The sequence below is a fragment of the Triticum aestivum genome, chromosome 4A (assembly GCF_018294505.1).
Source record: "Triticum aestivum cultivar Chinese Spring chromosome 4A, IWGSC CS RefSeq v2.1, whole genome shotgun sequence".
NCBI lineage: Eukaryota > Viridiplantae > Streptophyta > Magnoliopsida > Poales > Poaceae > Triticum > Triticum aestivum.
Window position 1 is genome coordinate 713,334,596 of NC_057803.1, and position 21,765 is coordinate 713,356,360.

A 21,765-nucleotide genomic window follows, 5' to 3' on the forward strand; every position below is an offset into this window, starting at 1 on the left:
ATTGCTTCGCAAGGAGACGAGTACTGAGAGAGGTGCTTCTAGAGAGGAGGCTAAGCTGGAGCAACTGGTGGTAGACTCGAACACTCCATTGTATGATGGTTGCAATCCTGAGGTGACCCGCTTGAGTTTCACGCTCCAACTCCTGAAGACGAAGGCTAAAAATAAATGGACCGACACTAGCCTCGATGAGCATCTCAAGTACCTAAAGGATGTTCTTCCCGCGGGTAATCTATGTCCTAGTAGTGTTGATGAGGCCAAGAAGATCATGTGCCCTGTTGATCTGCCACACGTTAGATACCCTGCATGCATCAACGATTGCATAATTTATCGGAAGGAGCACGCGGAAAAAACAAGTTGTCCGGTGTGCAATGCTTCTCGATACAAGAAGGCCGGGAAGAAATGTCCCCAGGAAGTTGTATGGTACTTACCGATCACTCCCCGTCTCCAGAGGTATTTTGTAGATCCCAAGGAAGCAAAGCTAATGCGCTGGCACGCAGAGAGGAAGAGGCCCGATGATGGAGATGATCCGAAGCTGAGACACGCCAAGGATGGAAGCCAGTGGAGAGCGTTTAACAGCTTCTATCGGTATTTTGAATGTGATGCAAGGAACATTGTGCTCGGCGCGTGTACCGATGGCATGAATCCGTTTGGCAACCAGAACACCAACCATAGCACATGGCCCATGTTTGTATGGATGTACAACCTCCCCCCTGGTTGTGCATTAAATCGAAGTACATTCACATGAGCATGCTTATTCAAGGGCCAAAACAACCAGGAAATAATAATACTTTGTATCTGGGGCTACTTCAAGAGGAGTTACATACGTTATGGAAAACACAGGCCAAGACATGGGACGCCAGCAAAGGTGAGTATTTCGACATGAGAGCTGCGCTGATCATGACAGTGTAGGGCTATCTCGGTTGCGGATATGTGGCAGGCCAGGTGTGCCATGGATATTGCGGATGCACGCGGTGCATGGATGATACGATGTCTCAGCAGCTAACGTCAAGGAAAGATGGCCGGTCTGGGAAAATTGTGTACATGGGGCATCGAAGATGGCTCAAACAGGACGACCCGTGGAGAAACCGTGGAGATCTATTCAATGGTCACGCTGAGCATCGAAGACCTCCACGTAAGCGGAGCAGTGCCAAAATTGATGAGCTGTTAAAAAACTGGAAGGAGTGCCCCGCACCGGGAAAGACGATGAGAAAGGCGCCGGAGCCAGTGCTGAAGGTATGGAAGACGAGGTCTGTGTTTTGGCACTTGGAGTACTGGCACAAACTCGATACACCTCATTGCCTTGATCAAATGCATATCTGTAAGAATGTCCTTGAGAGCTTGCTCGCAACACTGATGAACATGCCGGATAAGACCAAAGATGGGCCGAAGGCAAGAAAAGACTTGCAAGATTTGAAAATCAAGGAAGATCTGCACATGCCGCCCCGTAAAATGTCAGACAAGACAGAGACGGAGACAGAGGCACGGGAGAAGAAGGGCAAGAAAATAAAGAAAGAGGATTATTGCCCCCCTTCTTGCTTCACCTTAAGTCAGGCTGAGATCGATCAATTCTTTAAGTGCCTTACCGGAGGCAAAGTTAGTTCCGGTTACTGTGGCAAGATAAGCAGATATCTAGACATAGACAAGAAAAGGTTCAGCGGGATGAAGTCTCATGACTGTCATGTGATGAAGACGCAGATACTACCTGTTTCCCTTAGAGGGATAATGGACAAGCACGTCCGTGACATGCTTATTGGTCTCTGCAACTTTTTCGACGTCATCTCTCGAAAGTCGATCAGTGTGAGGCAGCTCTGAAGGCTACAGGAAGAGATCGTTGTGATACTGAATGAGCTTGAGATGTACTCCCCCCCCCCCCCCCCGCGTTCTTTGACGTGATGGTGCATCTGTGTGTCCATATTGTGGATGACATAATAGACCTGGGGCCGTCATTCCTGCACAACATGATACCGTTTGAGAGGATGAATGGGATCATCAAAGGATTCGTTCGTAACATGTCCCGTCCGGATGGAAGCATCATCCAGGGCTCTGTGACACAAGAGTGCATCTCTTTCTGTGAGAATTTTCTATATGGCGCAGACCAGCCGCCTGGTGTTAGTGTTGGTTTGCCCGTTAACAAGCACGATGGGAAGCTCGAAGGAGAAGGTCACGGCAACGGTATCAGGGAACTACACGTGGCATACTCAGATCGACGCAACGACTTTGACAGAGCAAACTTGGTAGTGCTACAACACCTAGACGAGGTAGATCGTTTCGTGGCACTACACAAAGAAATTATGGTAAAGAAGTATCATGACCGGGGGGTATGCAGGATGGACGCCGAAGTTACTAAAGAGCACAACTCCACTTTCTTGCATTGGTTCAAAGAGCATATTATTGCTAATCCCCCGGAGGAGGGCTCTAAGGACGGATTGCTTATATACGCCTTAGCACATGGCCCCTCGCCCAACCTCGTAACCTATCAGGCATATGATATCAACGGATACACGTTCTACACGGAGGCCAAAGATATGGACAGTGATGATCAGAACTCAGGGGTGACGATGGAATGCATGACCGGCAGCGACAACGGCGCAAATGAACGATTTTATGCAAGGGTCGAGGAGATATGGGAGCTTGACTACTCTGGATTGCACAATACGACGATGTTCCGTGTTAGATGGGCTAAGAATGTTGAAAGAGAAAACCGGATTTTCACTACCATGACTATACCCGACGCCAAGAGCGCTACCGTGAACCCTATCGCAAAAAACGAGTCATGGGTACACGCTAAGCACGTGACACAATGCTTCTTCATAACCGACCCACGCAATCCCAGTCGTGTTGTCGTGAGGAGAGGCAAAAGGAACATCATTGGAATGGATGGAGTCGCCAAGGAGGAAGACTATGATCAGTACAGCAACCCAATGAGGGAAGATGACAATGATGATGAAGTATACGTCAAAAGAAGAATCAATACTACATTACCTAAGAAAAATCGTACTCCATGGAAAAGGCAAAGTCACAATGAGGGGCTCAATTATTCTTCGACGAACAAGAAGGGAAAGAAGCTCACTCAAAAACGAAAACGTCAACGCTGAGGAACTGTATGTTATCGGTCAAATGATGTTATATATATATATATATATATATATATATATATATATATATGTGTGTGTGTGTGTGTGTGTGTGTGTGTGTGTGTGTGTGTGTGTGTGTGTGTGTGTGTGTGTGTGTGTGTGTGTGTGTGTGTTCCTATTTTGTATACACACTTAGCCATTATTATGCATGGGTCCAATGATGTAATATATATGTTCCTATTTTATATACATATTTAACCGTCAAATGATGCAACATATATCGCCTTCCCTTCGTTCATTGCTCTCAGGAAATAAAAGTGGGAGAAAATAAGTGGGAGAAAATAAAGGAAAAGAAAAAAAGAAAACTGGTTATAGTAGTAGCAGCTTACTGAAAAAGAGCTACAGTCAAGCTAGCATTAATGATTTTCTTATAAAACCGCTACAGCTAGTGAAGGTAGTACCAGTGCGTTTGTTCTAAACCGCTACAGCTAGTGAAGGTAGTAGCAGCGCATTTTGTCTAAATGTGCTACTGCTACGTCCACTTCACCCAAAATTCTCACTCTCCCTGCTTCATCCCGCCTCTTTTCCCCCAAATCCCCACTCTCTCTTCCCCCGTCGCACCGCCGCGCCCCCGTGCTCGCCCCCGACCCCGGCGCTTCCCTCCGACCCGGCCCCGGCGCTCGCCCCCGACCAGGCCCTCGCCCCCGACCCCGGCGCTCGCCCCCGACCACGGCGCGCTCGCCCTCGACCCGTCGGCCCTCGCCTCCCTCCTCTGCTTCCTTCCCTCCTCGCCCCTGCACCATCTGTAAACCCCCCCTCTCTCTACTAGCTAGGGTTCTTCGGTTAATTTACTTAGGTTTTAGTTAGGGCAGTAGGTTAATTAGGTTATCTATTTAGTTATGAATTTAGCTAGGTTTTAAAATAGGACAGAAATTTAGGGTTAAGCAATTGTAGTTAAAAGAAAAGGCAGCATTTAAGCAATTGTCCAAATCAACATCCCTTGTTAAAGAAAATTTAGGTAGGCTGAATTTATATGCAAATTTGAACTGGACATGTGATATGTGGATATGTCATGTTTTGGACATGTCATGTTTGGAATTTGAACATGTCATTTGGACATGTGATGTTTTGGTTCAATTTTGGTAAATGATCCGAGTGGCCTATGTTACGCCGGAATGTTGATTCATTTCTGTTCCGGTGAATTTCAGGCGCTCGATATGTCCATTTTTTAGCAAAGGTCATGCCTAAATTTGCCGTGAATTTTGGCATGATTTGTGCTAGATAGTTGGCATATCGAGTGCTGGCACATAGATTTCTTTTTTATGTCATTTTTCATTTTTTTCATACTTTTAGAAATAAACGAGGACACTTAATCATAGGAAACATGTCGAACAACGAAGAAACTGGGCCTTCTGACCAAGATGCGGACGAGATGGATTCTGAGGGTGAACAAGAGTACATCGACTATTTGACTGCTAAGCAAGGTTTGTAGGTCGGCCACAATGATGGAACTGACGCCGACATCGACACCGACGGCGCCGGCACCGATGGCGGCACCGAGACTGGTGGGGAAGGTACCAGCGGGGAAGATACCGGCGTGGAAGGTACCGGCACCGATGCTGCTACCGAAAAGAGGAAGCATAAGAAGCAGAGGATACGAAAACCTAACAAACTAGGGATTGGACGACTTGTGATCACAAAGATGGCACCTGGCAAGTTTGAGCCATTAGAGCCGGAAGAACCTCGCAAGTGCTATGGGAACCAAGTAGGATGCATCCTACGGGAATGCGCGAGCATCAACGAGGATGACTTAAGGAGTAAAGAACATTTGACGCAGTTGCTCCTAACGAAGTTGCACAAGAGATTCAAATTCCCCGACCGGGATGATAACATAGAACAACCGTGGGATGATCCGAAGATGAAAAATAATAACAATCATGCCATGGGCATGTTCAGCAATGATCTGGCCTCCTGGAAAGGGAGGGTGAAACGAGCTATTGAGGCTGAGGAACCCCCGTCCAAGATTTTGGAGGAAAATTCGACACTTAAGGAAGAGGAGTTCGAAAAGTTAAAGGACACTTGCGCTACCGAGGCAGCCAAGGCTAAGGCTGCGAAATTCAAGAGTCTTCAGCAAAGGAACACGGGGAAGCATCGCCTCGGAAGCCGTGGCTAACTCGGTAAAAGGCCCATATGGGATAAGGAGGACGTGGAACGTGAAGCCGCGGGTCTTGAACACCCCTCTCAGCCGAAAGCCCTACTTCTCCGATGAGGCCCAAATGGGACACCCCTCTCAACCGGGCCTTGAACGAACTTAAGGGGCTCCCTTTGGGCCAGCGGCCGCAATATGGTCGTGTGCACGGCGCTGGAGACGGCGCCACGTGGAAGATGTTTTACAACGACGGCCTGGAGGCCAAGAAGCAGAAAAAGAAGTTTAGTCAGGCAGACATTGACGCGAAGGTGAAGCTTGCGGTCGAAAAAAAAGCAGCTGAGGACACGGAAAAAACAGTCGAGGAGAAAAATGAGTTGCTACAGCAGGCGGTCATTGCAGCTGTAACTGCCTACAGAAATGATTTTGCTACTAACTTGGTTCCATCTATCATCAACTGGATGAAGGAAAATCCAGACAAGACGGTACATGATTTCCTAATGCCCAATTTCTTCGGGAGCAACTCCATGAACAACAACAACACTTCATCATCACTTGCTCTCACAACCGGGCCTCCTCTCGCGGTCGCTCCCGCTCATAGCAGCCCGTCCTCAGTCTCTGGCGCGCTAGGTGGGCCTTCGTCTTTGGCTGAGCTCGACGCCGTCACGGTAATTACATGCCGCACCAACATATATATATATATATATATATATATATATATATATATATATAACATTCCATCTTTGTTGCCTTTCGGATATTTTACGCCACAGACATATGTGTTTGCAGGGCCAAGAAACCCCGTGCACCATACTCTACTTGATAAAAGGCCAGAAGGTCGACATGCGAAAGGGGATGATATTGAACCCCTTGAAACCCACGTTCCACAACCAGCCTATCCCCGTTGGGCACTTCAGGGTTAACTTGTCTAGTGTGAAATCGGGGCACGAGGCGTTGCCTCCTCCAGTACAGCATGTGGGAGAGGACGACGAGACCCCACCGCGGATTGGAAGCTGTAAGGGTTGGGTGCTGCTATGGCCGAAGAATCTTATTCGTCTAGAGCCGGCTGAGAGCACACCAATAACCACACATCAACAAGCATGTGTGGAGACCACCACCCCGCCTACGCAATTACCAGCTCCTGTAGTGCCGAGTGAGAGCGGCGGACGACGTGATGAAGGGGGTGCAATAGTACTGGCTGATGTAATCAGTCCTATAGAACAGAGAATGGATGATGAGACGGATGTCAACCCTATGGGTTTCCTCAATACAAACGCATATGACTGTGACATAGATTTGATGAGTCAACCATATGACGAATCGGGCTATCAGCATGCTAATGAGGATATGGATGATATGCCCGGGCAGGAAGGTCGTTGGAAGGATTGCAAAAAGTCTCTCTTCATGAATTCCTCACAGGACACGCCTGAAGATGTCGCCTCAACACAGGCTCAACTAGCTGGGGGTCGTACAGTGCTTAGCCCGGGAACCCTGGGGCAGGGGTTAAGGAAGGGTATGGAAGGTTTGCCCAAGAAAAAGGAGAGGAAGAGATCGGGGAAGATAACTGCCTCCAAACAAGCCAGAGCAAATAGCAGTCAGTCGATGCATTCTGAAGAGCGTGTACCCGTGAAAGGTGCAGCCATGTTCCATCTCATGGGTGAGCCGATGCTACCGCCGAAACCGATGGAGGCACTATCAGGGGATTTCAGGACACTGCACGACCATGTGTTGTCGACTGAGAAAAGCCTACTAGCCTCAAAGGATCCAGGATATCCGACATACGCGGCTCGTGTGCCTGAGGGGAAGTGCTACCTCGAGACACGGCCCGCGGAGGTGTGCTTCTTGCGGTTTGACCATATCTTTGAGATGTTTCTGACAAGGCAGCTCGATTTTACAACTGTCCGCCTTTTTGCGCTACATATGAGCTCCATCATGAAGAGTGAAGAAGTCTCGCAAATCTGTGTGACGGATCCGTACTACATGCACGAGTCTTTCTTGAGTCTCGGCGACTTTGAGCGTGAAACTGCTAGGGAGTACCTCCAAAACTTCATGGTACAGAATAAGGACCAGGAAATTGTCCTCGTGCCTTATCATCCAAAGTAAGTCAGTTCCGGAAAACCCTTTCGTACATTTCAATCATTCCTTCTCTCTTATATGGGGAATAATTTTAGGTGTCTTTTCCCCGCCGCAACGGGCGCGCCGTCCTTATCGTTCTTTACCCGCAAGTCTCCCACGCCGTGTATTTTGACCCTTCCAGAGACTACGAGAAAAAAGACTACACCCACATAATGAATATTTTAGATGATGCTCTCCAAGGCTTCAGCATTAGAGGTGGCCACATGCAGATCAGGAAACAAAGGAACAAGAAGATGGGTTTCGCGCATAAAACTAACTTCTCCTGCATCCATGTTCCAAAACCAAGCAAGAAGGATGGATTCTACATCGTCCATCTCATGATTCAGTTCAACACGAATCACCAAAAGCTTCGCATGAGAAGCAGAAATGATGATCATATCCACAAGTAGCTAGAATCTCATGGAGAAGCGAATTATAAACTTAGAGATGACTTCTTTCGCATCCAAAGGGACATTGCGACGATCATCATGAAAGAAGTCGTCGATGAGAAGGGGATGTTCCACCACGGCCCTATATCGCGAGCTGACGTCCGAACTCGCATAGGCATGCAACGTCTAGACCTCACGCCGTTCAGGAAGCTAGGGTCCATCCTCGATGATATGGAAGGATGGAACTTCTAGTGATTTGTGATGCCGATGATGATGATATGTGTCGGTTGAACTTGTATACTTTTTGTAGCGATGAAACTTTGTGATGTCCACGGTCCCTGCTGAACATGCGTAACACTACTTTGTTAGTTTGTGTACGATGACCTGCGTACCTCTAGTTAATTAGTTTGCGTACTGTATGTTGCATCTAGTTGCTAACCCTTTCTTTTTTGGTGTTTCTCTAGTATATTTTGTTGCATATATGTGATTGTACATCCTCTTCATGAACATGCATCTCTAACAGGTACCCAGTTTCTTGATGGCGAGATGAAAGTGCTATGTCGTGTACAAAGGGAAGGTTCCAGGGGTGTACAACGAGTGGCCTGAGTGTCAGGTGCAAGTGAATAGGTTCTCGGGCGCCAGCAATAAAGGCTTCAAAAGCAGACAAGAAGGAGAAGCTAGTTACTTGAGGTTCACGCTAGCGCGAGAGAGGACTCGTAACCGCCGCCTCATGTACTGCATAGTTCCGCTCTCACTCATAGTGATAGCTCTTCTCGCGTATACCTTTGTTTAGATGGATGACGTTGTAGTTGCAAGTATTCGAGACTTGCATGTATCGCTATTTTCGAGATGATGACAAGATACCACTTTGTGTTGGATGATGATTATGATGAGACTATTTGTATGTATATGCTATGATTACATTTGTGGTCTGGCAGGCATTTGTATGTGTATCATGATGACATTTGTATGTGTATCATGATGACATTTGTATGTGCTAAAGATTCTTCTATAAAGCATGTTCAAATACAAAACAAATATGCAGATTTTTTTTTAAATTAGCAGTAGCGAGTGGAGAAAAGTTAGCAGCAGCGCGGTAGTATCAGTAGCGCGCACAGGGGAAGTGCGCTATAGCTATTAGCAGTAGCGAGCTCCACAGAAGAACGTTGCTGCTACACTTGTATATCAGTAGCGCGGGCGCGCACGCGCTGCTGCTATGGTTTAGCTGTAGCGCCTTATTAGTAGTGTGGCCTCCCGCGCTACTGATAACCCTAAAACCCGCACTGCTGCTAGGCTTTTCCCTAGTAGTGAATGGCAGTCCCGTCCTCTCCATCTTAGAGAAGAACTAGACCACAAAGAACACTCATTTATGATCTGCAACCTAAACAGAAGATAGATTCAGTCTATAGGATCTAACCATTAGTTGAAACCAGGGAGTGGTTATTAGCTACTAAACGGAATAATGAATGATGCTAGCAAGTACGTACTCCGTAAAGAAATATAAGAACGTTTAGATCACTACTTTAGTAAACATAGTGTCCAATCAAGATCTAAGCTAGATAGCGCATGACGGTATCTAGAACAACAACAACAAACCCTAGGGGATTTTAGGAAACTAAGCAATTTTTAGAGAAAATTAAGCAATTTTAGGAAACTAAGCAATTGGGTGCAATTAGAGCATCCAGAGACCATAGCAAGCATCAGAGGCCATGTAGAATGGGCCATTTGGCCCTAAACAAACCCTAAACATGTCATGATGATAAATGAACTAAATTGCCAGCATTTCATCAGCAACCAGATTAGGAAAAACCAAAGACCACGGCACAATAGTGTCATGATAGAGCAGCAAAAATAACTACACAACAGTAAAAATTAACATGTTGATGGCCAAGTGCACACAGCTAGTTCCAATCCTTCCATCCCTGCAAAACTAACACTAGGTCAAAAGTCAGCATACCAATCATCACCACAAAACTCTTGTGATGGCCAGAGGACCACCACCACAGAAAGCATATCAAATCAATTAGCCTAGTAGATTGTATACAACAATTTCCGATCTATATAGTTAAGTGTAACTTGTGAGCGTCCTATTAAATTCTCCTATTTTGGAACGATCAGGCTTATGGTAAAGTAATAACTTAAATGGATAAGCTAAAAGTTCAGTTCTTTGAAGCCATCGTATTAGGGCTGAAATAGAGGGAACTTTATTTATGCGCTTAATGCACTACCCTGACCATACAGCACAATAAGAAACAATATAACTCATTCTCAACTCGTGCCAACATACAGAAAAAACATGTGTGTCGTTTCATTACCGGTAGCAACTAATACATTGGTTGGCACTTTGGCAATCTAGTTACACAAGACGCACACCAAATCTATCAATGACACGAAACAATCGCAATCATTGTAAAACAAATCTGTGCATGACATGAGCAAGAATCACAACAAAATGAATTTTGTTGGATAGATTGCTACCTCCAGATATGAACATAGCAGCTTCCAGAAAGAAAGGAGGAGCTAGTTCACCTGTCCTTGACGCTGGAGCAGGGCACCATGCACTCAAGCTTGGCCCCACACAGCCGTCAGTGACCTAGTTGAGGTACACAAATGGCGTGTTCCTGCTCAGCAGCTGCACACACATAGCAACAGAGAGTAAAAAAGAAGTCAAAAACATAAGACTCCAAGAGAGGGGTGATAGGAAAGAGGCAAATTTTTGCTATGGTATTTACCAATTTGACAGCAAAGTGGTCCTCCTGGACGAGCAAGATGAGCTCTAACACTGCACGGAATATACTGCAAAAAGGAATGATCATGATCAAAAACAGAAGACCTACAATAATTTCCATTCAAAACAGCAACAACAGAACCAAAGAAATAAGCATGTATGCCAAAAATTGATCAAATATAAAATGTTATTCTTACAACACGACTCGAACAACGCTGATCCAGAACCACTGTGAACACATCTACAGAAGAATCAATAGAAGAACACGGGCCACCCGGCATACGGCAAGAAGGACAAGCCATACCTGCAAAGAACACAATGATTATCAAGAACTAATCCCACAAACCGAGTTGAAAGATCACATCTGATAGTGTTGGTAGCCCCCACCCGTAACTACCCCATAAATCTCCATATCTCGGAAATATAATGGGAACAAAAAGAGAAACACAAAGGGAAGCAGGGAACCCACGAAGGCAACCGGTAGGGAACGACGATATCGCGGACAGGGAAGCGCAGTCGACGCTAAAGAAGGACCGCCGTAAGGGCAGGCGACAAGCGCGACGGGGGCCGCCGTAACCACACGACAAGAGCGGCGGATGTCATGGCCGGAGACGACGGCAGCGACGATTCGGCCACACCAGAGAGAAACAGATCTCAAAACAGATCAAAAGTGTATTACAAAACACTAAAAGTACAAGGACTAAAGTGAAAAAAGCAAAAACCAGAAAGGAAAACCAGAAACCGAAAATCACGGAAGAGGCTGTGCACGTGGCAAGTGTCGCGCGCGAAGCGACCCGGAAAAGTCTAACGAGCGCTCCACGCGCGACACTTGATAGTCGTGGAGCGCTCCCCGACTAATCATTGCAGGGAGCGCTCCTTAACTAGTGATATCGGATTTAAACAACATGCCATACACCCCAAGATGAAACACCTTGATACGCATAGACGATAGAAAGTACGTGCTGGTTTGGAAGCAATAGAAATATATAGAAAGATACGCATAGATGATGCTAGTCACAAAAGTATGCATACAAATTAAACAGATCAGACCGACAATCTACATAAACTAGGCTAGGCATATTCCATCGTCGATCATTTCGACGGCCACCGCGGTCGGCGGTGGGCGGGTTATGCCGGTGTGCGTGGCGAGCGCCCAGAGCAGGGTCATGACCTCACTGCCCCGTGCCAGCGCCTCCTCGTGCCCCTTCACGTGCTGATCACCGCTCGATGGCGCGACGTACATGATGAGCTCCACCCACACATCGGCCAGTAGCTCCCAGACGGGCTGATCGCTCCCCTTGCTGATGGCTTCTATCAGCGCCTTCCCCAGAGCTATGCCCTTCTGAACCACCGTCATGGACTCATCCTGATCCTGATGGTCCGGCATCAGCTTATCATGGGTTAGCGTCATCATTTTGTTGGAACGGGCATGCTTGGACGGGTAGTGATAGCCCCAAAATCCGAGCTCCTTCCTCATATCCTTCTTCATGTTACTAAACACGCGCTTCGTCCCCTCCTGGTGGCCGGGCAACAGCTCGGGGCAGGTGCCCACGAGGTAAGCACAATAGTTTGACAGCCTCGTCGCCACGACGTCGGGAATACCCTTTCGCTTCCGGTGTGGATGTTTCATCTCCACGAGGCTGGTAGCTATGTGCCAGGTGAGGATGGCCTCGGCAACACACTCAATATTGCAGAACCATGACAAGTGCATATATTGTAGCCGACCCGGCATTTCTAGTGCGCGGCGGCCCTTGCTAAGAGGAACGGAATCGGGGATGACATTGTCGTCGTTCCCGTCATGGCCATATGCCGCGAGGCGGAACCGTTTCACAATGGAAGGCTTTGCTTCTCTTGGTAGAGACGCGCTCGGCAGCATCGCTGGGTGCCAGAACGAGCTCAACACGGAGAACTGCTTGAAGGTGATGTTGCTAGGGGGGCGGAGCCTTCTCCTGGCCCATGAGATGAAGCGGACGGCCCATGGGAAGACGGATCTGTGCCGCCACTGGCTCTTTGCGATGTAGCGGCACAAGAGTGACACCATGAACCAGTTGGAGAGCAGGAACACCACGAACTCGATCAGCTGCTCCAGGAAGAAGGCAGTGAAGAGGAGGTAGGAGATGATGACGTCGATGGCGGGGAAGAATGCCTGGGGGCTGGTAAGAGCTCTTTCCAGGAGGCACCTAAGCACCCTGAATATCCCGTAGCGTATGGCGTAGTTGTCTGCTTTGATGGTATGGAACGCGAACAGCACGTGGCCGCTGCCGGAGAGGATGGTAGTGGTGGCACAGAGACAGCACACCACAACCGGCACCACAAGGTAGTTGACCACAAAGAAGTAGGGGCTGGCGAGCACAACGGGGTGGACCGAGTGGTAATACTCGCTCAGGAAGTCCACCTCATTGTTGAGCACCTCCAACACTAGGGAGCCGCCGTCTTCGTCTTCCTTAAACAAGCCTTGCAGGATGAGGTCCCGGCAGTGGTCCGTTTCTTCCTTGGCCATGGCTGGCTGGCGCTCGATCCTACGCCGGAGAAGCTTGAACAACGCCATGGAGAGGCAGAGCCTCTTTAAACATGGGTTAGATTTCAGGAGGGGACGGGCGTCACCCTCCTCAACCTCAACGTCGGCGAGTCGCCACACTCTTCCGACGGTGACGACGGTGGCGACCTTCTGGAGGTCGTGGAGCCTGTAGCCCCGCGGGCCAGATGCCTCCGACACCAGCTTCTCTTCCCCCATGACGACGTAGTCGCACCTCTTCAGCTTCTCCTCCGGTGGCGCGTCGTTCCCCGGCACGCCTTGCCGGAGTTGTAGCATCATCTGGTCCATGTAGCAGGAGACGAGCCCGGCATTCATGTCGTACGACAAGGAGTGTTTGAGTACCTTGGCGAAGACGAACCTCTGCACCCACTTGGTGGCACACACTATCCAGAGGAAGCCAAACACGGCGACCCGGCCAGTTCCCCTGACGTTGGTGAAGACGAGGTAGCCCAGCCAAGCCACGGTGGCTCCGTTGGTGAAGACGCCGATGTACCGTTGTATGCCCTCTGCGACGAGGTTCACCGCCTCCACCTTCCTGCGGAGGAGCTCCACGAGAAGCATCCATGTGAGGATCTCCCGAGCTCGCGGCGGCAGCTCCGGGGTGCGGCTGCCCCCGCGGACGCCCGGGGACTGGGAGTGGGACTCCATGCACCCATGCGGCATCTTGGCCTCGGAGAAGAGGTAGGACATGACGGGGAGGAAGAGGGAGATGGCGCCGGAGAGGAGGAGACGGCCCAGGGGGTGGTGGACGGAGCTGAGGTTGGCGACGCGGCTGAAGAGGCTGAGGGCGAGGAAGCCCACGGCGAGCATGAGCATGAGGACGGAGGTGGCCACCACGTAGGTCTCGTCGCTCTGGCCGGCGTACGACGAGGTCAGATTTCTGACGTAAGCGTCTATGCCAATATCTGGACAGGCCTTGGTTCTAACGTCGATGTACGCCATTGGATTCGATTGGATGGATGGTTACTTGCAGCCGTTCCTAGCTATATAGAGTTATAGACCATCGAGGCATACAACAATAGCGAGCTCGGGCCCACTATTTCAAAGCCTCAGGCTCGGAGAAAAAGACAACATCTCAATGCATGATTTGCTGGTCGTTGGCAGACAACTTGCGCTTCCTTATGATCTCCTACTTTGATTTTGAAATAGGGGTAGCTAGATCTGAGTCCACTGCGTCTTAATCGAATCTTAGTCAAGTGACGTAACATATAAAAAAATGATCTTAAAAAAAGTTCTTCATGGATCCCCATGTAAGATCATGCGAAGATAGCATCAACTGAGACTTGGTTCGATTGGGATTTAGCAATGTCTATCTTAATCGACTGAGACTTTATTATGTCTCAGTCGATCTTGTATTTATGAGAGCTTACATTAAAACCCGTGTAAATTTTCCTTTCAGTTTTTTTGTTTTTTCTTTCTTATATATTAATATATTATATCACTTGACTGAGATTTGGTGAAGCCTCAGTCATAGACCTAGTCACATCTTTATTATTAATAAACAGATCAACCTTCTGTAATTCGAGTCCTAGGCCATACTATTAATTATTCCACACACATTTGGCTTATAGTAGTGAATTTTTGTACGTTTCTTTGTTTATATGTTAGTCTTTGATCCACTTAATTAGTAAGAGGGATTTTTGTCACCTTGTATTATTGGGCCGTCTGTCTTACATACAAAAAGAGGGAGAAAACTGTCTTTTAACATGGTACAAACACACATGTCCACATAAACGCACATACACTCACTCGTTGAACGCACACGCACGCACACCGTAGCTATGAGCACCTCATAGATACTACAGCACAAGATCTTGAGATTGACAAAGTCATCGTAGATGGATTCGTAGTCGATGGAACGTCTTCTTCCACTGAGCTAACATTGGCGGAAAGCCTGAAATTAATCTAGGAAAATGCGAGCGCTAGTGCCAAGTTTAGGACTTGAATCCTGATGTGCTCGTTCTGCCATATGAACGTAACTATCCGAGCTACGGCCAGTTCGCGGAGAAAGCTTGTATTGAAAATTACTACACACATAATCTCACTGGATTAACTATAAGAAAGAGGAAGTCTTTAATGATACCTTGCTTGCCACTCTAAGTTGGTCCCCATGCATCAACTGCATGTGTCTGCTTTGAACTTCGTGTAAATAAGCATGAGTAGACTTTAATGATGCCAAAGGTATACACCAGTGAGTAACTTTTAGATAGTTAACTAGTTAACACAAAAGGCAACTACCTTAATGAGTTGATCCCTTGCTTGCCACACATGCACTCCTTTAATTTTGCATGTATTTTGGCTATTAATTCTGAAATGTTGCTTGGTACGCCCCTTCAACATATAGTCCTCAAGCTTATAATCCCATATACATAAGAGCGCGATAAGGCCCGCGTCAATATGCAACCATGCAAGAGAAAAAACCCACCACCACATGCAACCATGTTTGGGAAAATATTTTTCATTCTATTATTCTACTTACATTCAATGAACTAATTACAGTTGTATGTAATCAAATATAATACTCCCTCTGTTCCTGAATATTTATCTTTTTGGAGATTTCAAATGGACTACTACATAAAGATGTATATAAACATATTTTAGAGTGTAGATTCACTCATTTTGCTCCATACATAGTTATTTGTCGAAATCTCTAGAAAGACAAATACTTAGGAAGGGAGGAAGTAGGTCATATGTATTTTTTATTGGTTCATGTGTTTTTTTTTGGCAGGGAATTATTGGTTCATGCGTTCTTAACCTAAATATTTATAAACCACACAATTGAACCTCAATGAGATATAACGCAACCGATTTCCGTAGCAACGTGCGGGGTATCATCTAGTCTTCTCTAATTTGGAACCCAAGCCAGATAGCATTGATCATTGAATATCTATTTCTCTAACCCATATCCACTTATGTAGTGATTACTCGGATGGACGGTCGGCATGTACCAGAAACACTTTGACACCATATACTGATTGTGATTGGATCAACTAAGTAATACTAACTTTGATGATTCGTTGCTTGCCGCTGTGATTGTCTTCACTGCTTACTGACTGGTTGGATTAATTAATACGAAGAAGTAGTCTTCGTTATTATGCCTTGCTTCAAACTCCAAATTATTCAACAGTGTTTGCTTTTTCTTTTAATAAACAAATTAAACTTTTGTTATTAGTAAGCAATAAACTGAGTTTGGTTGGTCGAACTTCACCGACAGATCATAAATTTCTTGATTTTACCAGTTGATACCTTGCTTTGCCAATCATGTAGTGCACTAATTTGCATACCTCGATTCATGCTTTCTGTTATAGTATTAATTCTCCTGCTTTCTTTATAGAAGGACACATCACAACACGTGATTAGGAACTTTTTCAGACTCTACAGCTGCCATGCATGGAATTTTACTTCTCTCTCTGGGGATCTTGCTATATATAGGTACAGCTGGTTGGCAAGTGAAGAACTCTGTCAAAGGAATTTTCAACATGGAAGCTTCTTTTTTACTTTTGGCACGTTTCACATCGGTTGGATAATTTCATAGAGGTGGAATGGATTCTCACCTTTTTTGTATTTAGATAAAAATGATATTCTCGTCAAAAGCACTGAGTTATTGTGACTTTGTTGTCTTGTCATTAGCTTTCACCTATAATAGCACACACCTTACTCCTTCTACCATTCATCAACATGTGTCATCGCAGTGTAAGAACATTCTTTAAACATCTTATTTTGAGTATTTGCTTCACTTAAGAAATTATCACATTAGCACGGGAAATGGTAAAAAAAATCTTATTTAAAAGCGCTCAGCGAACCCCCGACAAATTCCGGAGAACTATTAAGTATTCCTCATAAAAGTGGATTTCATGCTTATAATGGAATTCACAAGTAGTTTATAGGTGATCTCTTTTACAAATTGCAATCTAGCTCTATATGGGCATTCGACCATAATTATAGGATCAATCAGGAAAATATGATGCTAAGATGAATCAATATCAATTGCAGGTTTGAGGCTGTTTCTAAAATTTAAATATCATTTTTTTGTGTGCTTTACAAATTTTGTCTACCATCACTAAGTTAGATTGTCGCTTAAAAATGGAGCAGCTGAGCTACTTCAAGCCACCAGTTAGTGAAGTTTCAGAGCAATGTATACCATCCATTTAGTACGTTAGCCGGGCCTTTTGCACATTGTACCAACAATGGTAATGGTGGGGGTGATTGAAGTGGGGTTAATATTTGGAGTATGAGTATAAATTTTCTCTAGAGCATATTTCTCATGGTTTACGTAATACCCCATCTTTTTCTACTTTGGTGACACTAGAAAAAATTCTGTTAGAAGGACAGGCATTTAGTATCACTAGTAGAAAAACACCTAATAGTCCCGGTTCGTAAGGGTCTTTAGTCCCGGTTCATGAATCGGGACTAATGCGTCGTTACTAATACCTCCACCCATTAGTCCCGGTTCAAACACGAACCGGGACCAATGTGCCTCCACGTGGCCCTGTGCGCCGAGGCCAGTCAGGGGGCCTTTGGTCCCTTTTGGTGGTACCAACCGGGACCAAAAGGCATTCACGCGTCAGCCTTCCAGTGGCTGGGGTTTTTGTTTTTTTAAAGGAGGGGGGTTGGGGGTTTTGGGGGGTTAATTTAGGTGTTTCATATATTGTGTTAGCTAGCTAATTAATAGAGAGAAGTGTCCTCTCTTATGTCCATGCTTGGTCGACACTATGTACTATATATACATAAGTGATCGAGAGAACCATTGAGTACAGAAGTTCGTCATGCATACCGAGAGAAGTGATCGATCGACCTCTCCTTCTCCAAGAGATTGGTCGAACAACAAGTTTTCGTATATCATGTATCTGACGCTACTGGCTACATACATGTACAATATGTATAAGATCTCTTAATTACAATCCCCTAGCAATTGAAATCAATTTCCACATGGTATTCTCCGGCTTTATTGATGACGTGGTCAAGAAAGAATCCCGCCAATTCCTCTTCAATTGCTTTCATGTGATCTGGTTCTAGGAGTTCATTCCGCATCTGCCACGTCTAATTTGAAGAAGGGGGTTAATTAATACATATATATGAATGAAACTCAACAGAAATGATGGTGTAATAAAATGAAATTGTGAATATTATTGCTTACGCACTTCATATTGTCTTTGAGAGTAGCCCCGCTTGTTTTTCAAAGTCGCGTTGTGGATGAACTCGCACACGTAGTATCCACAGAAATCATTCCCTTCTTCCTGCCACAAGCACTTTACGAGAAATAGATGTCAATCAAACTGATAATGAAGCATTATAAATGGCATTGATGAAAGTATAGCTATAGAATCAACGGGAGATGCGCGCAACTAGCTAGCCAGTAGTACTTACTTTCGGGTATGTATATCGCAACTCCTTCGGCAGTCCCGGAGCTTGTGCGATGAACTGTTCCAAACCCTGCAAGACAAAGAAAATAATTATTATTATTTGAGATATCAGGAAATGAACAAAAAGTTGCCGATATGGTGCAATAATGATCGATTGAACTTACTTGCTGAGCATTTCAGTCATGTCCGCATAGGTTTTGGGATCTTTCCGTCTCGAGTCTAAGACGGTTACTAGTCCACGCTCAAGCTTAATCTCCAGAAGAATATAGTGGTACCTGCGCACGCATGCATAACTCATCAATTACATTACTATAACCTCGCTCGAGTAATAAGGGAAACCGAATATGCACACGACAGTAACACTCACTTGTCGTTGTAAGCAAAGAGTATGGTATCTTTGTTTTGATTTTTGATCAACGATTGTAGCACGTTGTCCTCGGCCTCTTTGACGTCCTTTTTAACCAGAAATTCATCTATGATATTTGTGTTAATGAACCCAATATCATAAATTTCTTATTTTTTGCACTCGACGATCTTCAATCTGCATAATATATTGAGGATAATTAATTATAAATACATGAAATGAAAGAGCCGAGCTATATATAGAGACTTAATGACAGAAATAGTACTTACAGACAGTAGCAAAAGACCATTAATTTATCAAGGGCCTTTTGATTGAAGAACGCGAAGAACTCATCAAATCGAACAGTCAACAGATCATTTGCAACGAGGTCGTGCTCCTCTTTAATATTCAGATACAAAGCATTCGTACCCCCAGACTCTCTGCAGGTTTCCATGTACCAATTACGGAATCTTCGCATCATTGTTGTCAGAGATTTTTCATCTTTAACGAGATGCTTCCCGTACTCGTATCTGTGTTCGTCCACCTCCAAGAAATCAGGAAGTTGATCGTCAGGCAGGTAATCTGCAAGATTGCCATAACCGGCCACGTCCTCGGAGCATTAGACACATTGAGCGGGGGGCACGATTGCTGTGCTTGTTCGCCGAGCTGGCCAATTTTTTCCCCTTTGCTCGTTCTTTTGACCTTTTAGCACTGACAGTAGTTCCCAACCGCTGGGCTTGGAGATATGTCTGTTCAGTAATGCGCTCATAGTTGGTTCTCGGTGGAGACTTTGGTGGTTTCCTCAGGGCATCGATAGTGCTCTTTGCTTTCACCGGATCTACCTTCTCCTCCGGAGGTGGATGTCTCTTTGCTTTCACCCCTTCAAAGAACTCCTTCACGTGGGTCCGCACAATCATATTGTTTTCCTCCTCACTCCTCTCGTACGGTAACTTCTCTAGAGGCTTGAGAGGTGGACCGTATCTGTATTGCCTCCCGCCTCTGGTTGTGCTGCTAGACGCCGGAGCAGACGGAGCGGCTGCGGCGTCTGTCTTCTTTTGTTCTTGCTTACGAGGCAGAGGAGGCGTGCGGCGGGTCTCTTCCTCCCTTGCTGGCGAGGCGGAGAAGGAGGAGGCTGCTGGCTGCTCGGGAGCGCCAGCGCAGGCGGAGAAGGAGGCGGAGTGCTGCCACGCGCCGGAGAAGGAGGCGGAGTGCCGCCACGCGTGCCCTGATCGTCACTCGCCGGAGGAGGAGGCGATGGAGGAGGCAGAGTGCCATGACTCGCCGGAGGAGGAGGAGGAGGCGGAGGCATCCAGTTCGGAAGGTTGATGAGCTCCTTCCGCCATAGGCATGGAGTCTTCAGAGCAGAACCCAGCCTAGTCTCCCCTTCACCGGTAGGGTGGTCAAGCACGAGGTCCTCAAATCCCTCCATTATTTCATCCACCATAACCTTAGCATATCCTTCTGGAATCGGCCGGCAGTGATAAGTTGCTCCGGATCCACTAGGATAAACAGAGCCAACAGCCGCCTTGACCATCAAATCATCCATCGCGCCATAATGTGGCAATGTTGAGACTCCGTGATAGCATCCACAGGATAGCTGGCAGGAGCCGTCACGACATGCTCCGGCTGAAGCAGCTTGGTGGAAGCCACGCTACGCTGCTTCTCCACTGAGATGGCGGGTAAGCTTCGGGGGAAGCTTCGGCAGGTCGTTTGCTGTGATCTGCTGCTTCTCGTTCCTCTAGCCCCATTACCCTTTCGTGCAGCGCCTGCGGTTGGCCCTGCTCCAGTTTCTTCCTCCTCTTGTGGTTTTTGTAACCCCCTGCATCCGGAAAACCAACCTTCCACGGAATGGAGCCTGGCGTGCCTCGTGTCCGTCTAGGGTGCTCAGGCTTCCCGAGGGCCATTGTGAGCTTGTCCTTCTCCCTGTCTGGTACGAACGTCCCTTTCTGCGTTGCATTGATATACTATCGAAGGTTCTTGACTGGTATTTCCAGTTGCTCGTCCGTCCAACGGCACATCCCTGATATAGGGTCCATGGTTCCGCCAGCCCCGAAGAACCAAGTCCGGCAACGGTCTGGCCATCTCATTGTCTCTGGTTCGATCCCTTTTTCAAGCAGATCATTCTCAGCCTTGGACCACTTAGGCCGGGCTTTGAGGTAGCCACCTGACCCCGTGCGATGGTGAAGCTTCTTCTTCGCAGCATTTTGCTTGTTCGTCGCCGACATCTTCTTACTCTTTTCTGATGTCTTGTGGGCCACAAATGCTGGCCAGTGATCCTTGATCTTCTCATATTTGCCGATGAATTCTGGTGTCTTTTTTTCGACAAAATGGTTCAACTCTTTCCTCCACCTCCTGAATAGGGTTGCCATCTTCTTAAGAGCACAAGACTTGATTAATTGCTCTTTAACTGGCTTCTCTGGATCCTCCTCTGGCGGTAGGGTGAAATTTGCCTTCAGCTGAGTCCAAAGATCTTCTTTCTGCATATCATTGACATAAGACACCTCAGGGTCGTCCTTAGGCTTATACCATTGTTGGATGCTGATTGGGATCTTGTCCCTAACAAGAACCCCGGACTGAGCAGAAAATGCATTCTTTGTCCGGATGGGTTCAATCGGTTCGCCGTCGGGCGCGATTTCTATGATCTCAAACCTTTCATCCGAGCTCAACTTTTTCTTTGGGCCTCGTCTCCTTACCGAAGTTGTGCTCGATCCAGAGGGCTAGAAATTAAAAGGAAGAAAGACGAGAGTAATTAATATGTGTACATATACCAAGACAATGAATGCATCAATTAACTAGTCAGCACGGGCTTAACTAATATATATATACCTGGCCGGACTCGGTTCGGTCACCGGAGCAGTCAGCACAGTCTCCTTCTTGTACCTCCATTGGGTCATCACCAGAGCCATCATGAACATAGCCCTCTTCTTGTACCGGCATTAACGGGCCGGAGCCATCATGAACATAGCCCTCTTCTTCACCCAGTCCTTCCTCACCAACGACGTCGATGAAAAATGACGCAACAACATCAGTTCCTTCTGCGATCATCTCCCCCAACATCGCTTCTGTTGCTT